Source organism: Lepisosteus platostomus, chromosome 5 (assembly GCF_059453375.1).
Source record: "Lepisosteus platostomus isolate fLepPlt1 chromosome 5, fLepPlt1.hap1, whole genome shotgun sequence".
NCBI classification, from domain to species: domain Eukaryota; kingdom Metazoa; phylum Chordata; class Actinopteri; order Semionotiformes; family Lepisosteidae; genus Lepisosteus; species Lepisosteus platostomus.
The window spans coordinates 23,108,328-23,125,126 of record NC_142615.1 but is presented as its reverse complement, the minus strand read 5'-3'; the positions used below and the strand labels follow the sequence as shown (position 1 = coordinate 23,125,126).

The 16,799-nt window shown below is 54.1% G+C and overlaps 2 non-coding genes across 2 annotated transcripts; one reads left to right on the top strand and one right to left on the bottom strand.

Annotated features, from left to right (window-relative positions):
• The first annotated feature begins 15,363 nt into the window (after positions 1-15,363).
• trnad-guc (transfer RNA aspartic acid (anticodon GUC)) lies at positions 15,364-15,435 on the top strand. The gene has a single exon. It is a non-coding gene; the product is annotated as a tRNA-Asp (tRNA).
• A 621-nt stretch (positions 15,436-16,056) lies between these two features.
• On the bottom strand, positions 16,057-16,129 carry trnav-cac (transfer RNA valine (anticodon CAC)). Its single transcript has one exon. It is a non-coding gene; the product is annotated as a tRNA-Val (tRNA).
• Between the last annotated feature and the right edge of the window lie 670 nt (positions 16,130-16,799).

Here is a 16,799-nt window from a genome sequence, read left to right as displayed (position 1 = left end):
CTCCAGTGCAGTCCAGACTGGGGTCCCTCAGCTTCGGTCCAGCACAGACTGGGGTCCCTCAGCTTCGGTCCAGACTGGGGTCCCTCAGCTTTGGTCCAGCACAGTCTGGGGTCCCTCAGCTTCGGTCCAGCACAGACTGGGGTCCCTCAGCTTCGGTCCAGCACAGTCTGGTGTCCCTAAGCTTCGGCCCAGCACAGACTGGGGTCCCTCAGCTTCGGTCCAGCACAGTCTGGGGTCCCTCAGCTTCGGTCCAGACTGGGGTCCCTCAGCTTCGGTCCAGCACAGTCTGGGGTCCCTCAGCTCCAGTCCAGTCCAGTCTGGTGTCTCTCAGCTCCGGTCCAGTCCAGTCTGGTGTCCCTAGGCTCCTGTCCACTTCCGTCTGGTGTCCCTCAGCTCCAGTCCAGTCCAGTCCAGTCCAGTCAAGTCCAGTCCAGATCTTATCAGGCACAGAACCAGGAAAGGAACCTGGAAAGAATATTGTTATTGCAGGTGTGAGGGACACAGACACAGACGTCACCATGACATCAAACAGCAAGAGGAGACTCCTCCTTGAATCACAGACACGACCAGGCGGCGCCCCCCTGTCTGCTCACCTGCACCTCCTCTTCCTCCTCTTGTCCTTCCCGGCAGCCAGCTCCTCCTCTCCCTCGCTCTTCCTCTCCTGAGCTACGGTCTCCTTCGGCTCGTCCTGGTCTTCTGGCTCCACCGACACGCAGCTCAGGGAGTTAAGAAGGGCACACCAGCGCTTCTGAAGCAGAGACAGGAGAGTCACGTTAAGAGTCGGACTGGACACTCCAGTACATGAACACTGCACTGAGAGAGAGAGGGGTTCACACAGACACACTGACTGGACACTCCAGTACATGAACACTGCACTGAGAGAGAGAGGGGTTCACACAGACACACTGACTGGACACTCCAGTACATGAACACTGCACTGAGAGAGAGAGGGGTTCATACAGACACACTGACTGGACACTCCAGGACATGAACACTGCACTGAGAGAGAGAGAGAGGGGTTCATACAGACACACTGACTGGACACTCCAGGACATGAACACTGCACTGAGAGAGAGAGGGGTTCATACAGACACACTGACTGGACACTCCAGGACATGAACACTGCACTGAGAGAGAGAGGGGTTCATACACACACACTGATTGGACACTGGACAGGAGTAAAGAGAGGATCAGAGCATCACCCACCTTCTTTTTCTTCTGTCTCACAGGAGGTGGTGATTGGACCTCCTCCAGCTGGAGTCCGAGGAGGGAGAGAGGGGGCAGGAGAGGGACAGCACAGGGAGAGAAAGAGAGAGACAGGTGAGTCAAGTGTCCCAAGAGCACAGAGACTCTGCTGAGATCACACTCGCAGGGAGTGAGCCTGGGTGTAGCCCACTAATACTGACCCACTGGACACCACAGGACAGAGAGGAGGAGGAGGAGAGAGACACACTGCCTGGACACCACAGGACAGAGAGGAGGAGGAGAGAGACACACTGAGGACAGAGAGGAGGAGGAGAGAGACACTGACAGACAGGGCTGAAAGAGAGAGAGACACTGAGACCCAGGGACAGGGAGACAGCAGGCCGAGAGAGAGACACTGACAGACAGGGCTGAAAGAGAGAGAGACAGAGAGGCAGGGACAGACAGACAGCAGGCCGAGAGAGAGACACTGACAGACAGGGCTGAAAGAGAGAGAGACACTGAGACCCAGGGACAGACAAGACGGCGAAACTCCACCACAGACAGGACAGGGGGCAGGGTGGGACCAGCACTGACCTCCTTCCTCTCTCCTGCCGGAAGAGCTGTCTCCACCTCCTCTTCCTCCTGCAAGTCAAGAGACAGGCTGAGAGAGAGACGGGCTGGCGGGACATCGGCGAACAGAGCTGAAGGCAGAGAGCCGGGGAGACAGGCCCAGCTGGGACAACGCAGGACAGACAGAGAGCAGGGAGACACAGGGAGAGAGACCCAGCTGGGACAACGCAGGACAGACAGAGAGCAGGGAGACACAGGGAGAGAGACAGGGAGAGAGGGACAAACACAGAGACTCAGACAGAAGGACAGAAAGACAGAAAGAGCGAAGTACAGACGGACAAAAAGACAGAGAAAAGGACAGATGGACTGATGGACAGAAAGAGAGAAAAGGACAGAAAGACAGATGGACTGAAGGACAGATGGACAGAGAAAAGAACAGAAAGTCAGAAGGACAGATGGACAGAGAAAAGAACAGAAAGACAGAAGGACAGTGAAAGGGACAGATGGACAGAAGGAAAGATGGACAGAGAAAAGGACAGAAGGACAGACGGACAGAAAGACAGACGGACAGAAAGAGATGGACAGAAGGACAGATGGACAGAGAAAAGAACAGAAAGTCAGAAGGACAGATGGACAGAGAAAAGAACAGAAAGACAGAAGGACAGTGAAAGGGACAGATGGACAGAAGGAAAGATGGACAGAGAAAAGGACAGAAGGACAGACGGACAGATGGACAGACAGACAGATGGACGGACAGACAGATGGACAGAGAAAAGAACAGAAAGTCAGAAGGACAGATGGAAAGAGAAAAGAACAGAAAGACAGAAGGACAGTGAAAGGGACAGATGGACAGAAGGAAAGATAGACAGAGAAAAGGACAGCAGGACAGATGGACAGACAGACAGACAGATGGACAGACGGACAGACAGACAGACAGACAGACAGACAGACGGATGGACAGACAGACAGACAGACAGACAGACGGACAGATGGACAGACAGACAGACAGACGGACAGACGGACAGACAGACGGACAGATGGACAGACAGACAAACAGACAGACAGACGGATGGACAGACAGACGGACAGACGGACAGAAGGACAGATGGACAGACAGACGGACGGACAGAAGGACAGACGGATGGACAGACAGACAGACAGACGGACAGACGGACAGACGGACAGACGGACAGACGGACAGACAGACAGACAGACAGACAGACAGACAGATGGACGGACAGACAGACAGACGGACAGACTCTGCCCCACTTGCCTCGTCAGACATCTCCGCCTCTCTCCTTGCCCTCCGCACTGGGGAGCCCCAGGCGGGGCCTGGAGGGGCCGGGCGGGCGATGGGGGGCAGGACGGGTGGGGGCAGGGGCAGGGGCACCGCCCCGGGCAGCAGGGGGGGCTCGAGGGGCATGGCGGCGAGGAAGGGGGGGCGGCGGGGCGGGGCGGTCAGGGGCCGGAGGGGGCCGGAGGGGGGGGCCGGGGGCGGGGGGCGGAGGGGGCTCTCGGGCGAGGACGGGGGGGACACCGAGCGGAACGAGCCGGGCGAGCCCGAGCGGGACGAGCCGGGCGACTCTGGGAGCTCCAGATGCAGCTCGGCCGCCCTCTCCAGCTTCTGGACGAGCTCGGGGAGACACGAAGACACCTCGGGATTCTGTCCAGCGGGGAGAGGGGGAGACACAACGCAGGGGGGATGAGACTACGCCTGGACAGGTGAGTGTGGACAGTGAGAGTGTGGACAGGTGAGTGTAGACAGTGTGTCCAGTGAGAGTGTGGACAGGTGAGTGTGTACAGTGTGTCCAGTAAGAGTCTGGACAGGTGAGTGTGTCCAGTGTGTCCAGTGAGAGTGTGGACAGGTGAGTGTGCAGTAAGAGTCTGGACAGGTGAGTGTGTCCAGTGTGTCCAGTGAGAGTCTGGACAGGTGAGAGTGTACAGTGTGTCCAGTGAGAGTGTGGACAGGTGAGTCTCTACAGTGTGTCCAGTGAGAGTCTGGACAGGTGAGTGTGTCCAGTGTGTCCAGTGAGAGTCTGGACAGGTGAGTGTGTACAGTGTGTCCAGAAAGAGTCTGGACAGGTGAGTGTGTACAGTGTGTCCAGTGAGAGTCTGGACAGGTGAGTGTGTCCAGTGTGTCCAGTGAGAGTCTGGACAGGTGAGTGTGTACAGTGTGTCCAGTGAGAGTGTGGACAGGCGAGTCTGTACAGTGTGTCCAGTGAGAGTGTGGACAGGTGAGTGTGGACAGTAAGAGTCTGGACAGGTGAGTGTGTACAGTGTGTCCAGCAAGAGTCTGGACAGGTGAGTGTGTCCAGTGTGTCCAGTAAGAGTCCGGACAGGCGAGTGTGGACAGTGTGTCCAGTAAGAGTGTGGACAGGTGTGTCCAACAGTAAGAAGCTGTCTTACCCTGTAACCCAGCTCAGGGGTGTTAGGGGGTGCTCTGTCTCCTCCCCAGATCTCACCTTCAGGTCTTGAGAAATGACGGACCACTAGGAGACGCTGGAAACGAGGACACAAGACAGAGGTCAGGTCCACAGAGCTCACTCAATCACTACAGCAAGCAGAGACCTCTCGGCCATCAGGACTGTGGGGGTCAGAGTGGGGAGCTGTAGGGTATCGGGAGTTTAGGGGTCAGTGTGGGGAGCTGTAGGGTATCGGGAGTTTAGGGGTCAGTGTGGGGAGCTGTAGGGTATCGGGAGTTTAGGGGTCAGTGTGGGGAGCTGTAGGGTATCGGGAGTTTAGGGGTCAGTGTGGGGAGCTGTAGGGTATCGGGAGTTTAGGGGTCAGAGTGGGGAGCTGTAGGGTATCGGGAGTTTAGGGGTCAGTGTGGGGAGCTGTAGGGTATCGGGAGTTTAGGGGTCAGTGTGGGGAGCTGTAGGGTATCGGGAGTTTAGGGGTCAGTGTGGGGAGCTGTAGGGTAGATGTGGGGCACCGGGCCCACCACAGGGCGGCCGGTCCAGTCTCGCGGAAGGCGACCGGGTCAGACTTACGGAAAAGCACCGGGATTTGGGCCGGGACCTCTCCCGCTGCCAGTCCGGGTTCGGCCTGACCGGTGTGACCTGTGAAGACGCCAAAAAGCCCATCTCCGAGACAGCTCTGACCACATAGCCCAGCCCAGGCCTTGGGCAGTCTCTACAGTGTGTCCAGTGAGAGTGTGGACAGGTGAGTGTGTACAGTGTGTCCAGTGAGAGTCTGGACAGGTGAGTCTCTACAGTCTGTCCAGTGAGAGTGTGGACAGGTGAGTGTGTACAGTGTGTCCAGTGAGAGTCTGGACAGGTGAGTGTGTACAGTGTGTCCAGTGAGAGTGTGGACAGGTGAGTGTGTACAGTGTGTCCAGTGAGAGTGTGGACAGGTGAGTGTGTACAGTGTGTCCAGTGAGAGTCTGGACAGGTGAGTGTGTCCAGTGTGTCCAGAAAGAGTCTGGACAGGTGAGTCTCTACAGTCTGTCCAGTGAGAGTCTGGACAGGTGAGTGTGTACAGTGTGTCCAGTGAAAGTGTGGACAGGTGAGTGTGTACAGTGTGTCCAGTGAGAGTGTGGACAGGTGAGTGTGTACAGTGTGTCCAGTAAGAGTCTGGACAGGTGAGTCTCTACAGTGTGTCCAGGAAGAGTCTGGGACGTTCAGAGGCAATCTGTGCTCTCAGAAGGCCATAATGGACCTGCAGCTTGGTTTTCCTCGGACCCGCGACCCTGTCTCTTGAGCCGAGGCGTGTCCTCAGTCAAGATCACCACTGGAAGTGTCTCTCCTCGTCTGGAGGTGTTACCGTGAGACCTGGTCTGTCAAGCGCTTTGCGCTGCTATGTGTGTGAAAGGTGCTCTATCAGTGAAGTTTATTATTATTATTATTATAATACAGCGAGCGCTGCTGGGGGCGGAGAGGCCAGTCGGAGGAGGGCTGGACGCTGGACGCTGGACGGCGGGCGGGAGGGGTGGACTTACGACGCCTCGCCGGGCCCGGGTCCTGCTGCGACCGCGCACGGCCGTGCGGCATCTCTGTCGGTCCATCGTCCTGCCGAGACAAGCAGAGTCACAGAGGGGAGGGGAGGGGGCGGAACCACACAGCTGGGCGGCTTGTTCCCCACCCCCGCCCCCCTCTGTGTACAGAAGAGCCTCCTGTCCTGACTGGAGGACCTCACCCAGCTGTGTATGGAGAGAAGCCAGGGTATCAGCTTTGTTCCACACCCCTACCACCCTCGGTGTACAGAAGAGCCTCCTGTCCTGACTGGAGGAGCTCACCCAGCTGTGTCTGGAGAGGAGCCAGGGTATCAGCTTTGTTCCACACCCCCGCCACCCTCTGTGTACAGAAGAGCCTCCTGTCCTGACTGGAGGAGCTCACCCAGCTCTGTCTGGAGAGAAGCCAGGGTATCGGCTTCAACCACAGGGCTGGGCAGCTTGTTCCCCACCCCCACCACTCTCTGTGTAGAGGTGCACCTCCTCTCAATATCTTTTTACAGCACGATCACACCCATAAGAGTTGAGTAACGGTAAAAAAAAACAACTTATTTCTCCACTTATTTTGTTATTTCTCGCCAGCGGCGCTTTTGACTGACTTACCGATTTCACGGGGATTCTGAAGAGCGATTCTGAAGCTGAAACTAACGATCTAAGTCGAAGTAACTTTATTGGAAGAAACACGTGTTTAGAAAGGACTATATAGCGCTTTCCTCCTCTTCTTCTCTCTTCACTCCTCTGAGCTCACGGGGCTCCGGCGCCGCCCCCCCCCCGCTAGAATCCGCCGCTCTGTGACGTCAGGCGGCTCATTGTGACGCCTCCGTGACGTCGCCCCAAACGCGCTCACGGCTCGGCCACGAAACAAAAATGGCCGACATTTTTCACGGTTGCTGTTTTTTTTTGGGTGGACATTTTATTTTTCCAACTCTCGGCGGCCAGCCGGGTGTCCCTGTACGACCCCGGTAGTCGCCACCTCGGACAGGCAGGGGAAACGGGTCCAGGTGTTTCCGGCCAAAGGGTTACAAAAGCTGCACTTGAATTTAAAGACAAAATCACGTCGAGGGCGCATTCAGCACCCCCACGTCCAACACGGGTTTCCGTGGGGTTTGGTTCAGTGAAATTAGCACCCCCCCCCCCGACCCCCAAATCAAAGAAAGACCAACCTCCACCCCCCTCTAGCGCCCAAGGGCGTAAATTTCGGGCCACGCCACGTCCAAAAAACACAGGTCCCCCCCCCCGTCCTGCGGGGAAAAGAAACGCCATTTTCTTTTCCGAGCGCTGCGTGGGACCTCACGACCCCCCCCCCCCAAAAAACGGGCTTCGCAAACGAGGAAAACCAGGCACGTCGACCTCTCTACAACACCACCCGGTTGTTTCTGTTTCAGACCGTGGGAAAAAAATAAATAAAATTTCGCCCCTCACCGACCGCTGCGCAAAAAAACACAACTTCACGCTACAGGAACGGCCTGTGTGAGGGGGGACACGGGATAAAAATAAAACCTGCGTGTTTTCGGCAGAGTAAGCTCAGCGGGGAAACTCCCTGAATCTCGGGGTTGCTTCTTGAACCCCGAAAACGACCTTTTTTCTCTCTCTCGTTTTCTTGGTGTCTGGGACGTTCACGAACTCCGCCGCATCGGTGCGATTCCCAGCGGGACTTGAACATAACCCCCCCCCCCCGTGGGGCCACAGCGCCCCCGTGTGGCCGAGAGGACCACCACCCGCAGGGCTGAGCTTTTACTGCCGTGTCCCGCTTTCACTCTGGCGATGAAGGAGGGAATCAAGGAGGATAATTAATATTGTGATCCACCAGTCCATCACAGGACACACACACACCCTGGACAGGACACCACTCCTTCACAGGATACCAGTCCATCACAGCCAGTGTCTCATGGGTGTCCAGGCTGGGTACCATCTGTCCATCACAGGACACACAGACACACACACTCACACACCCTGGACAGGACACCAGTCCATCACAGGACACACACACATATTATATTTCGCAAGGTATAATACGGGGGGAAAAAAAACATTTATATTTATCAACCTACTAGTAATACTGGGTGGATGTCACGTTCCCCAAAGTTCAGTGCCTCTCTCTAATAAAGCAGAAACGCGACATTGAAATCACCAGGACACGATACACCTTGCTCTGGACGATGGGAGAAGACCTGTACCTTCACGAGTCCGGGTTGTGAAAACTTCTTCTGACAGTTCAAAACGTTTCGAAGAGACTACAGCGCTACCCTGTGTTCCATTTCTATCGTGTATTATTATACAGTCATAAGTATCTGTCCTGATCACAGAGTCCCCCTCTCACTACCAGTACTGAAGCCCAGTGCAGCACGAATAATAATAATAATTAATAAGTCTGGACCCTCCACTCAGAGCTCTTCCCAGGTCAGGGGGATCCCCTCCAGCCCCCCCAGTGTGCAGCCCCCACCTGGATGATGCTCCAGTCCGCTCAGCACACAGCAGCTCTCAGTGGGGAGGAGAGCAGAGGGATGGAGCCAGTTCAGAGAGGGGGGGTGATAAGGAGGCCATGATGGGTAAAGACCATGGGGGGAATCAGGCCAGGACACTGGGGTAACACCCCTACTCTTCTCCAGAGACACCCCGGGATTGTAAATGAGCACAGAGAGTCAGGACCTCGGTTTGACGTCTCATCCGAAGGACAGCGCCTGTTTACAGTCCAGTGTCCCCCCTCACTATACTGGGGCATCAGGACCCACACAGACCGCAGGGTGAGCGCCCCCTGCTGGCCCTACTAACACCTCTCCCAGCAGCAACCTCAGTTTTTCCCAGGAGTCTCCCCTCCAGGTACTGACCAGGCTCCCACCTGCTGGGCTCCAGTGGGGAGGGGGCTGCCAGCTGGGAGCTGCAGGGTGAGATGGCTGCTGGGCAAACGATGGCTAAAGAGCTTCCTAGGACACCCTGGACTTCGTGGTCGACTTCCTTCTCTTCAGACGGAGGTGGCTTGAAATCTGTCTCGTTTCAAGGAGTATTGGACACGATGCCCCCCCTGCTATATCCCCGCCAACTGGTGGCACGCCGACGACGAGGGCTCTCGGCCTCAATCCATCAACCACAAACTCTCCGGGATGAAAGAGAAGGACAGACTCTGTTCGTTCGTTTTGGTGGGGGGGGAGGGAAAAAACCAAAAGCTAAACAGATTTTTTTTAAACCATTTTAATGATGCTTAACAAAAGAACAAAAATTACAATACAGATTAATGTCAAGGGGTTATTTAGTGACCCCCCCCCCATCTTACGATCATCACAGGACCTTAAAATAATACTTAATAATACAAGGTCATGCAGACGGTCTGAGGACTCAGGTGGAGATAATGTGAAAGTTTTCCACAGTCCAGTCTGGGGTCCCTCAGCATCAGTCCAGACTGGGGTCTGGGGTCCCTCAGTTTCAGTCCAGACTGGGGTCCCTCAGCATCAGTCCAGTCCGGTCTGGGGCCCCTCAGCTTCAGTCCAGACTGGGGTCTGGGGTCCCTCAGCATCAGTCCAGACTGGGGTCCCTCAGCTTCAGTCCAGTCCAGTCTGGGGCCCCTCAGCTTCAGTCCAGTATGGGGCCCCTCAGCTTCAGTCCAGTCCAGTCTGGTGTCCCTCAGCTCCAGTCCAGTCTGGTGTCCCTCAGCTCCAGTGCAGTCCAGACTGGGGTCCCTCAGCTTCGGTCCAGCACAGACTGGGGTCCCTCAGCTTTGGTCCAGTCCAGTCTGGGGCCCCTCAGCTCCGGTCCAGTCCAGTCTGGGGTCCCTCAGCTTCAGTCCAGCACAGTCTGGGGTCCCTCAGCTTCAGTCCAGCACAGAATGGGGTCCCTCAGCTTCGGTCCAGCACAGTCTGAGGTCCCTCAGCTTCGGTCCAGCACAGTCTGGGGTCCCTCAGCTTCAGTCCAGCACAGAACGGGGTCCCTCAGCTTCAGTCCAGCACAGTCTGGGGTCCCTCAGCTTCGGTCCAGCACAGTCTGGGGTCCCTCAGCTTCGGTCCAGCACAGTCTGGTGTCTCTCAGCTCCGGTCCAGTCCAGCCTGGTGTCCCTAGGCTCCAGTCCAGTCGTCCGGTGTCCCTCAGCTCCGGTCCAGTCCAGTCCAGTCGAGTCCAGTCCAGATCTTAGCAGGCACAGAACCAGGAAGGGAACCTGGAAAGAATATTGTTATTGCAGGTGTGAGGGACACAGACACAGACGTCACCATGACATCAAACAGCAAGAGGAGACTCTTCCTTGAATCACAGACACGACCGGGCGGCGCCCCCCTGTCTGCTCACCTGCACCTCCTCTTCTTCTTCTTGTCCTTCCCGGCAGCCTGCTCCTCCTCTCCCTCGCTCTTCCTCTCCTGACCCACGGTCTCCACCGCCTCCATCGGCTCGTCCTGATCACCTGTCTCCACCGACACGCAGCTCAGGGAGTTTAAAAAGACGCACCAGCGCTTCTGAAGCAGAGACAGGAGAGTCACGTTAAGAGTCGGACTGGACACTCCAGGACATGAACACTGCACTGAGAGAGAGACGGGTTCATACAGACACACAACTGGACACTCCAGTACATGAACACTGCACTTAGAGAGAGAGGGGTTCATACAGACACACTGACTGGACACTCCAGTACATGAACACTGCACTGAGAGAGAGAGAGAGGGGTTCACACAGACACACTGACTGGACACTCCAGTACATGAACACTGCACTGAGAGAGAGGGGTTCATACAGACACACTGACTGGACACTCCAGTACATGAACAGTACATGAACACTGCACTGAGAGAGAGGGGTTCATACAGATACACTGACTGGACACTCCAGTACATGAACACTGCACTGAGAGAGAGAGGGGGCAGGACCTCCTCCAGCTGGAGTCCGAGGAGGGAGAGAGGGGGCAGGAGAGGGACAGCACAGGGAAAGGAAGAGAGAGACAGGTGAGTCAAGTGTCCCAAGAGCACAGAGACTCTGCTGAGATCACACTCGGGGTGAGTGAGCCTGGGTGTAGCCCACTAATACTGACCCACTGGACACCACAGGACAGAGAGGAGGAGGAGTAGAGAGACACACTGCCTGGACACCACAGGACAGAGAGGAGGAGGAGAGAGACACACTGACTGGACACCACAGGACAGAGAGGAGGAGGAGAGAGACACACTGAGGACAGAGAGGAGGAGAGAGACACTGACAGACAGGGCTGAAAGAGAGAGAGACACTGAGACCCAGGGACAGACAAGACGGCAAACTCCGCCACAGACAGGACAGGAGGCAGGGTGGGACCAGCACTGACCTCCTTCCTCTCTCCTGCCGGAGGAGCTGTCTCCACCTCCTCTTCCTCCTGCAAGTCAAGAGACAGGCTGAGAGAGAGACGGGCTGGTGGGACATCGGCGAACAGAGCTGAAGGCAGAGAGCCGGGGAGACAGGCCCAGCTGGGACAACGCAGGACAGACAGAGTGACAGACAGAAAGGAAGGAGAGAGAGAGACAAAGATGAAGGCACAGAAAGACAGCTGGCAAAGAGAAAGATTGAGATTGAGGGACAAACAAACCGAGAGGGAGAGAGGAAGGAGAGAGAGAGAGACAGAGATCGAGGGACAGACAGACTGACAGACGGGGCTGAAAGAGAGAGACAGAGAGGCAGGGACAGACAGACAGCAGGGTGAGAGAGACAGAGATTGAGGGACAATAATTTGGTTTCGAAATTTATTCTGAAAATTTACAATCATTCACTCCTGAAAAATATCGAGTTCAAATTATACATTATGTACAATATTGTAATCAACATATGGCTAATCATCAAAAATAGAAAAAAACTGTACTGGGGGACACAGCTGGCTGTGCTGTTCTGGACAGAACACACTGAGGTCCAGTTTCCACCTCCTGCAGGATCAAACAGCACCTCCACTGGCTCTCCAGTGAACGGAGGGACAGACAGAGAGGCTTCAGGCTGCAGGGTGACAGTGTCTCTGTGAGCTGAAAGACAATCAGGACAGAGGATGATAGAAGAACACACTCTGTCAAGAATATAGAGCCCTCTAGTGACCCTACTGTAGACCTGCTTACCACCCACAGTGACGATCACATTGCTGATACTGCTTCCCTTAAGGTCCCTCACTGTGTAGTTGCCCTGATCAGCTGGAGTGAGGGAGCGGAGTGTCAGAGAGCTGTTCTGCACTGACACTCACTGTTCGTACCTGGGGCCAGGGAGCCCTGCGCTGCTCAGTAAGACTATACGAGACTGGACAGATCCTGCAGGATCAAACAGCACCTCCACTGGACCAGCAGTGTGGAGGGAGAGAGACAGAGAGGCACCAGGTTGCAGGCTATGGACTTCTGCGTGAGCTGAAAAGGGACAGGTAGAAACATGTTGAATATTTAGTTTTACAATAATACCTTGAGTTTGGACTGCGATCACCTTCATTTTGTATTTCAGCTCTGAAAATGCAATTTAAAAAATGCACGCCCCAGTCATGTTAGGTTCAAGTTACAGTTGCATCACAACTCAATACATTTGCAATTCACTTCAAATGTTGTTTTTGTTTGACCCAGTCTGTCCTCACCTAAAGGAGATACTTACTTTTAACACCTTTTATTTCTTCTGGGAGGTTAACTGGCTCTGAGATAATTGTTCCTGGTGTTTGTGTTGTGTATGCCTTGCAATGGAGGGGTGAGAAATAATGGACTTATTACATTATAATGAATAATAATTGCTTACACTTATATAGTGCTTTTCTGGACACTCCACTCAAAGCGCTTTGCAGGACATGGGGACTCCCCTCCACCACCACCAATGTGCAGCATCCACCTGGATGATGCGACGGCAGCCATAGTGCACCAGAACGCTCCCCACACACCAGCTCTCAGTGGGGAGGAGAGCAGAGTAATGAAGCCAATTCATAAATGGGGGTTATTAGGAGGCCATGATTGGTAAGGGTCAATGGGAAATTTGGCCAGGACATTGGGGTAAAACCCCTACTCTTTTCGAGAAACACCCTGGGATTTTTAATGACCACAGAGAGTCAGGACCTCGGTTTTACGTCTCATCCGAAGGACGGCGCCAGTTTACAGTCCAGTGTCCCCATCACTAGACTGGGGCATTAGGACCCACACAGACCGCAAGGTGAGCACCCCCTGCTGGCCCCATTAACACCTCTTCCAGCAGCCACCTTAGTTATTATTGTCGAGAAAGAAAGAATATTAGGAACATGAAAAGGCTGAATGTCTTAAATGCATTTTTTATACTGAAACAGAGAGGCACACACACGTCATTACAAACGCACACCCGCACAGAGACGTCCTCAAGCGCCTTGTTCACAATTATGGGCTCCAACAGGAACAAAAAACGCCAGCCTGACAACTCGAGCATTCAAACCAAGAACCCAAACGTTGGCAGCCTGTGCAGAAAAGCATAAAGAACCACAAGCCTTCTCTTTTGGGAGGAAAAGCACACAGTCCCTCTCTCACACTCCTGATTTCCTTAAATAGCTCATTCTTCATCTCTGGCTCCTACATACAGTATAGCCGCACTCAGTCTGCTTTGAATAAGCCATAAATCCAAGATTTGTTTAATCTGTTCCTCTTGTCTAGGCCTAGAGCTGCTTTTCATAAAAGAGCTGTTTGCATAAATAGCTAGGGTTACAGCTGAAGACACCAGCTTCATCCCCCAGTGTGTTGTACGTCGGGAGCAAGAGAAGAGGGCCAGGCCGTGCCTTTTCATAGATTTTTCTTCTGAAAAGTCGGGTTCTCGGAGGCAGATTTAGCCCCTCATGCAGTGTAGAGAGATAGACACGCCCGCGCTCACAGTTAGAGCTGCACCTTCACACAGAGTCAGACCCGCACAGACACGTCCTCTTGTTTAAACAAATACACAAACCTGACGGTGCTCACAGCGATCCAGACACACACACACACACACACACACACACACACACACACACACACACACGCGACATCAGCAGTCACTCTCGCACACTGGACCCCAGCTCAGTCCTCACCTCCAGCTCCTGCGAACCGCTTCGAAAAAACTGCATTAAGAAAATTAGGTTGCGTTCCGGTAGCAGGCCATCCTGGGCACCAGTGTGAGTTACACACTCATTTGTAAAAGCCCTTCCGCATCGTCGGGCATGCTTCACAGTGCTGGACCTGGGGTGTGGGTGCTGTCTGTGTGGAGTTTGCATGTTCTCTCCCTGGTCTGTGGGGGTTTCCTCCAGGTGCTCCAGTTTCCACCCACAGTCCAGGGACAGGCTGCCACTTTCACTGGGCAGTGCACCGTCGCCGTGGCAGCATGGTGGGTCGGATCTGATTTCAGTCTTTATTTCCTTTTTTAGAGATCCTGTAACCAGGACCTGTTCACTGCCACGACGGACAGGGAAGCACGTCATCACTGGACATCCTCTTACCTCCTGTGGCAAAGGGCAGCTGATGAAGCTTTGTGCTCGCCGGATCATGGCAATCGCCACTCCACCCTGATCCTGGCTCAGCACAGGGCACCTGGGTTCACTCCCTTCAGACTAAAGAGACTCAGTTTCTTCAATCTGTCAGTGTGAGACACCCCCTTCAGACTAAAGAGACTCAGTTTCTTCAATCTGTCAGTGTGAGACACCCCCTTCAGACTAAAGAGACTCAGTTCCTCCGGCCTGTCAGTGTGAGACACTCCCTTCAGACTAAAGAGACTCAGTTTCTTCAATCTGTCAGTGTGGGACGCCTACACCAGCTTCGAACGCCTGTACACAATACCGCGGACCGCCTGCCAGACCAAATTCTGGGCTTACAGCAAACCACCCATTACATACACCGGTGTCTTCCCCGGGCCAGAGGAATTCAGGAACTCACGTTTACTCCGTCATCTCAGGCGATTCTCGCAGGGAGCAGAGATTTCCCAATCGATCAGAGAGAGTCGGGACTTTTTTTTTTTTAAAAAGAGGAGTCCTTACCTCTTAGTAATGTGAGCGCTGACCGCCTCTCCTGCGGATGGGAAGTTCTGCGCCTTCTGGAGCATCCGCCGACTACGCCAAATTTGTTGTAACAGAAGGAATAAGGTTCTGGATCCTGAGATGAAGTAAAACAGATGAGTGTATTGCATGCAAGGAACAATAAAGCCGAAGTCTTGTTTCAAGCAAGAAACAACAAAACCGAAGTATTGTTCGATGTGCCGGTACAAACGTTTAGGTTATATAGTCCTTCCTTGCTGCTTCAGACGTCATTCGGTGTTATGGTAAAGGGGGGGGTCATGGTATTTGGCCACTTAAGAGACCCTGGCCAAATGGTCAGTTTAAGATTATGCCCCCTCGCATCTGGAATCCTTATCAGTTAACCCCCTTTCCTGCCATAAACCCCTGTTGCTTAGAAGTCTAATTTTCAGGCAGAACTGACTTAAGTTAACCCTTCTTACATCTTGTCTCTTACTTCAGCCCTCTTCCATTTGCTAGTTCAAAGTTGTACAACCCATTTGTATCTGGTAAGCGGCGCAGTCGTCGTGCACAAAGAACGCTTTGAAAAGCGTCAAAGGCAAGTCATTCCGAGTTGGTCGTTTGTTTTCCGTTCAGACGCGACATGCTGAAATGATCTCTCGGCTCCTCGGTTGTCATTTCTGCTCCGTAAAGGGATCACAGCACGCGTCGGCTTCCAGCATGCTGGGTCGGGACACGATGCCGGGGGTTGGAGAGAGCGATGTCTTCCTCGTTAGTATAGTGGCAAGTATCCCCGCCTGTCACGCGGGAGACCGGGGTTCGATTCCCCGACGGGGAGTAGCTTTTCTTTCACCTCCTTAGAGAAATGACTGCCTTTCACTTCTCTGTTTTCTTTCACAGCGTCGTGCACCTTTTCATTGCTCTCGCTTTCAGAGCCTCCGCACGGCACACGACTCGACATCAGGAAGCACATTGAAGTGAAAGCAGGAAGCGCTGCGACATGCACTGTGCAGATCCCGCCACACTAAGAGGTGAGTGGGTCTGTTCGATGCACAAAGAACGCTTTGAGAAGCGTCAAAGGCAAGTCATTCCGTGTTGGTCGTTTGTGTTTTCCGTTCAGACGCGAAATGCTGAAATGATCTCTCGGCTCCTCGGTTGTCATTTCTGCTCCGTAAAGGAATCACAGCACGCGTCGGCTTCCAGCACGGTGGGTCGGGACACGATGCCGGGGGTCGGAGAGAGCGATGTCTTCCTCGTTAGTATAGGACCTGTCACCTGTCCCCACCTGTCACGCGGGAGACTGGGGTGCATCAGGACGCGCCTTGAAGTGAAAGCAGGATGCGCTGTGACATGCACTGTGCAGATCCCGCCACACTAAGAGGTGGGTCCAGTGGGTCTGTTCGATCACAGCGCTAGGCGAATCCCCAATCCCCTTTTGTGCCTGGCGACAAAAGATGTCTGTTTCCGCCCGGTTTCGAACCGGGGACCTTTCGCGTGTGAGGCGAACGTGATAACCACTACACTACGGAAACGGTGGTAAGACGTGCCCAGCGGCCCAGCGCTGAGCTTCGCCAATGCGATTTAGCTGCTTCCAGTGCCTTTATTGGAGTGCGCTGATGGACCGTGCTCTCTCTCCAGAGACCAGCACGCCTGTCATGGACGGAGCAGGAAAGGCGGCGCCACATTCTACAGCCCTCTCCACGCAATCGACGAAATCGGGCTACTGAAGTGGAGAAAATCGCCTCTCCAGAAAGTGCAAATATCATCTTGGAGACTATAAATCCTATTGCCGAAGGTCAGCCCTGTCTACCAGAGTAACCCTCCCACAGCGATGATCAGCTCGTCTCACACGCGAGAAGTTTCGGTTGGAAACAAGCGCCCCCTCTTCTCGCACGTTTTGCACGTTCGAGTAGTTTTAATGCGGCTCTTTCGTACACGGTGCTGATCTTTTGGAAAGCAGGAGGCAAAACCGAGTCGAACCGCCTGGGTGAAAACCAGGAACCCTAACCGCTAGACTATATGGCAGCGAACAACCATGCTGTTCCCGGCATCATGCAAGCAAACTACATAAATATGAGAAAACACGCAAGAGAGTTGTCACTCAGAGTGTCGAAGGGTCGATGTATACTGGGGCTCAGTTGAAATGCAACGTCAGGACTTTTCCGAATTATGTCACACGAAGAGAGCACAGCCCTTTCCGCC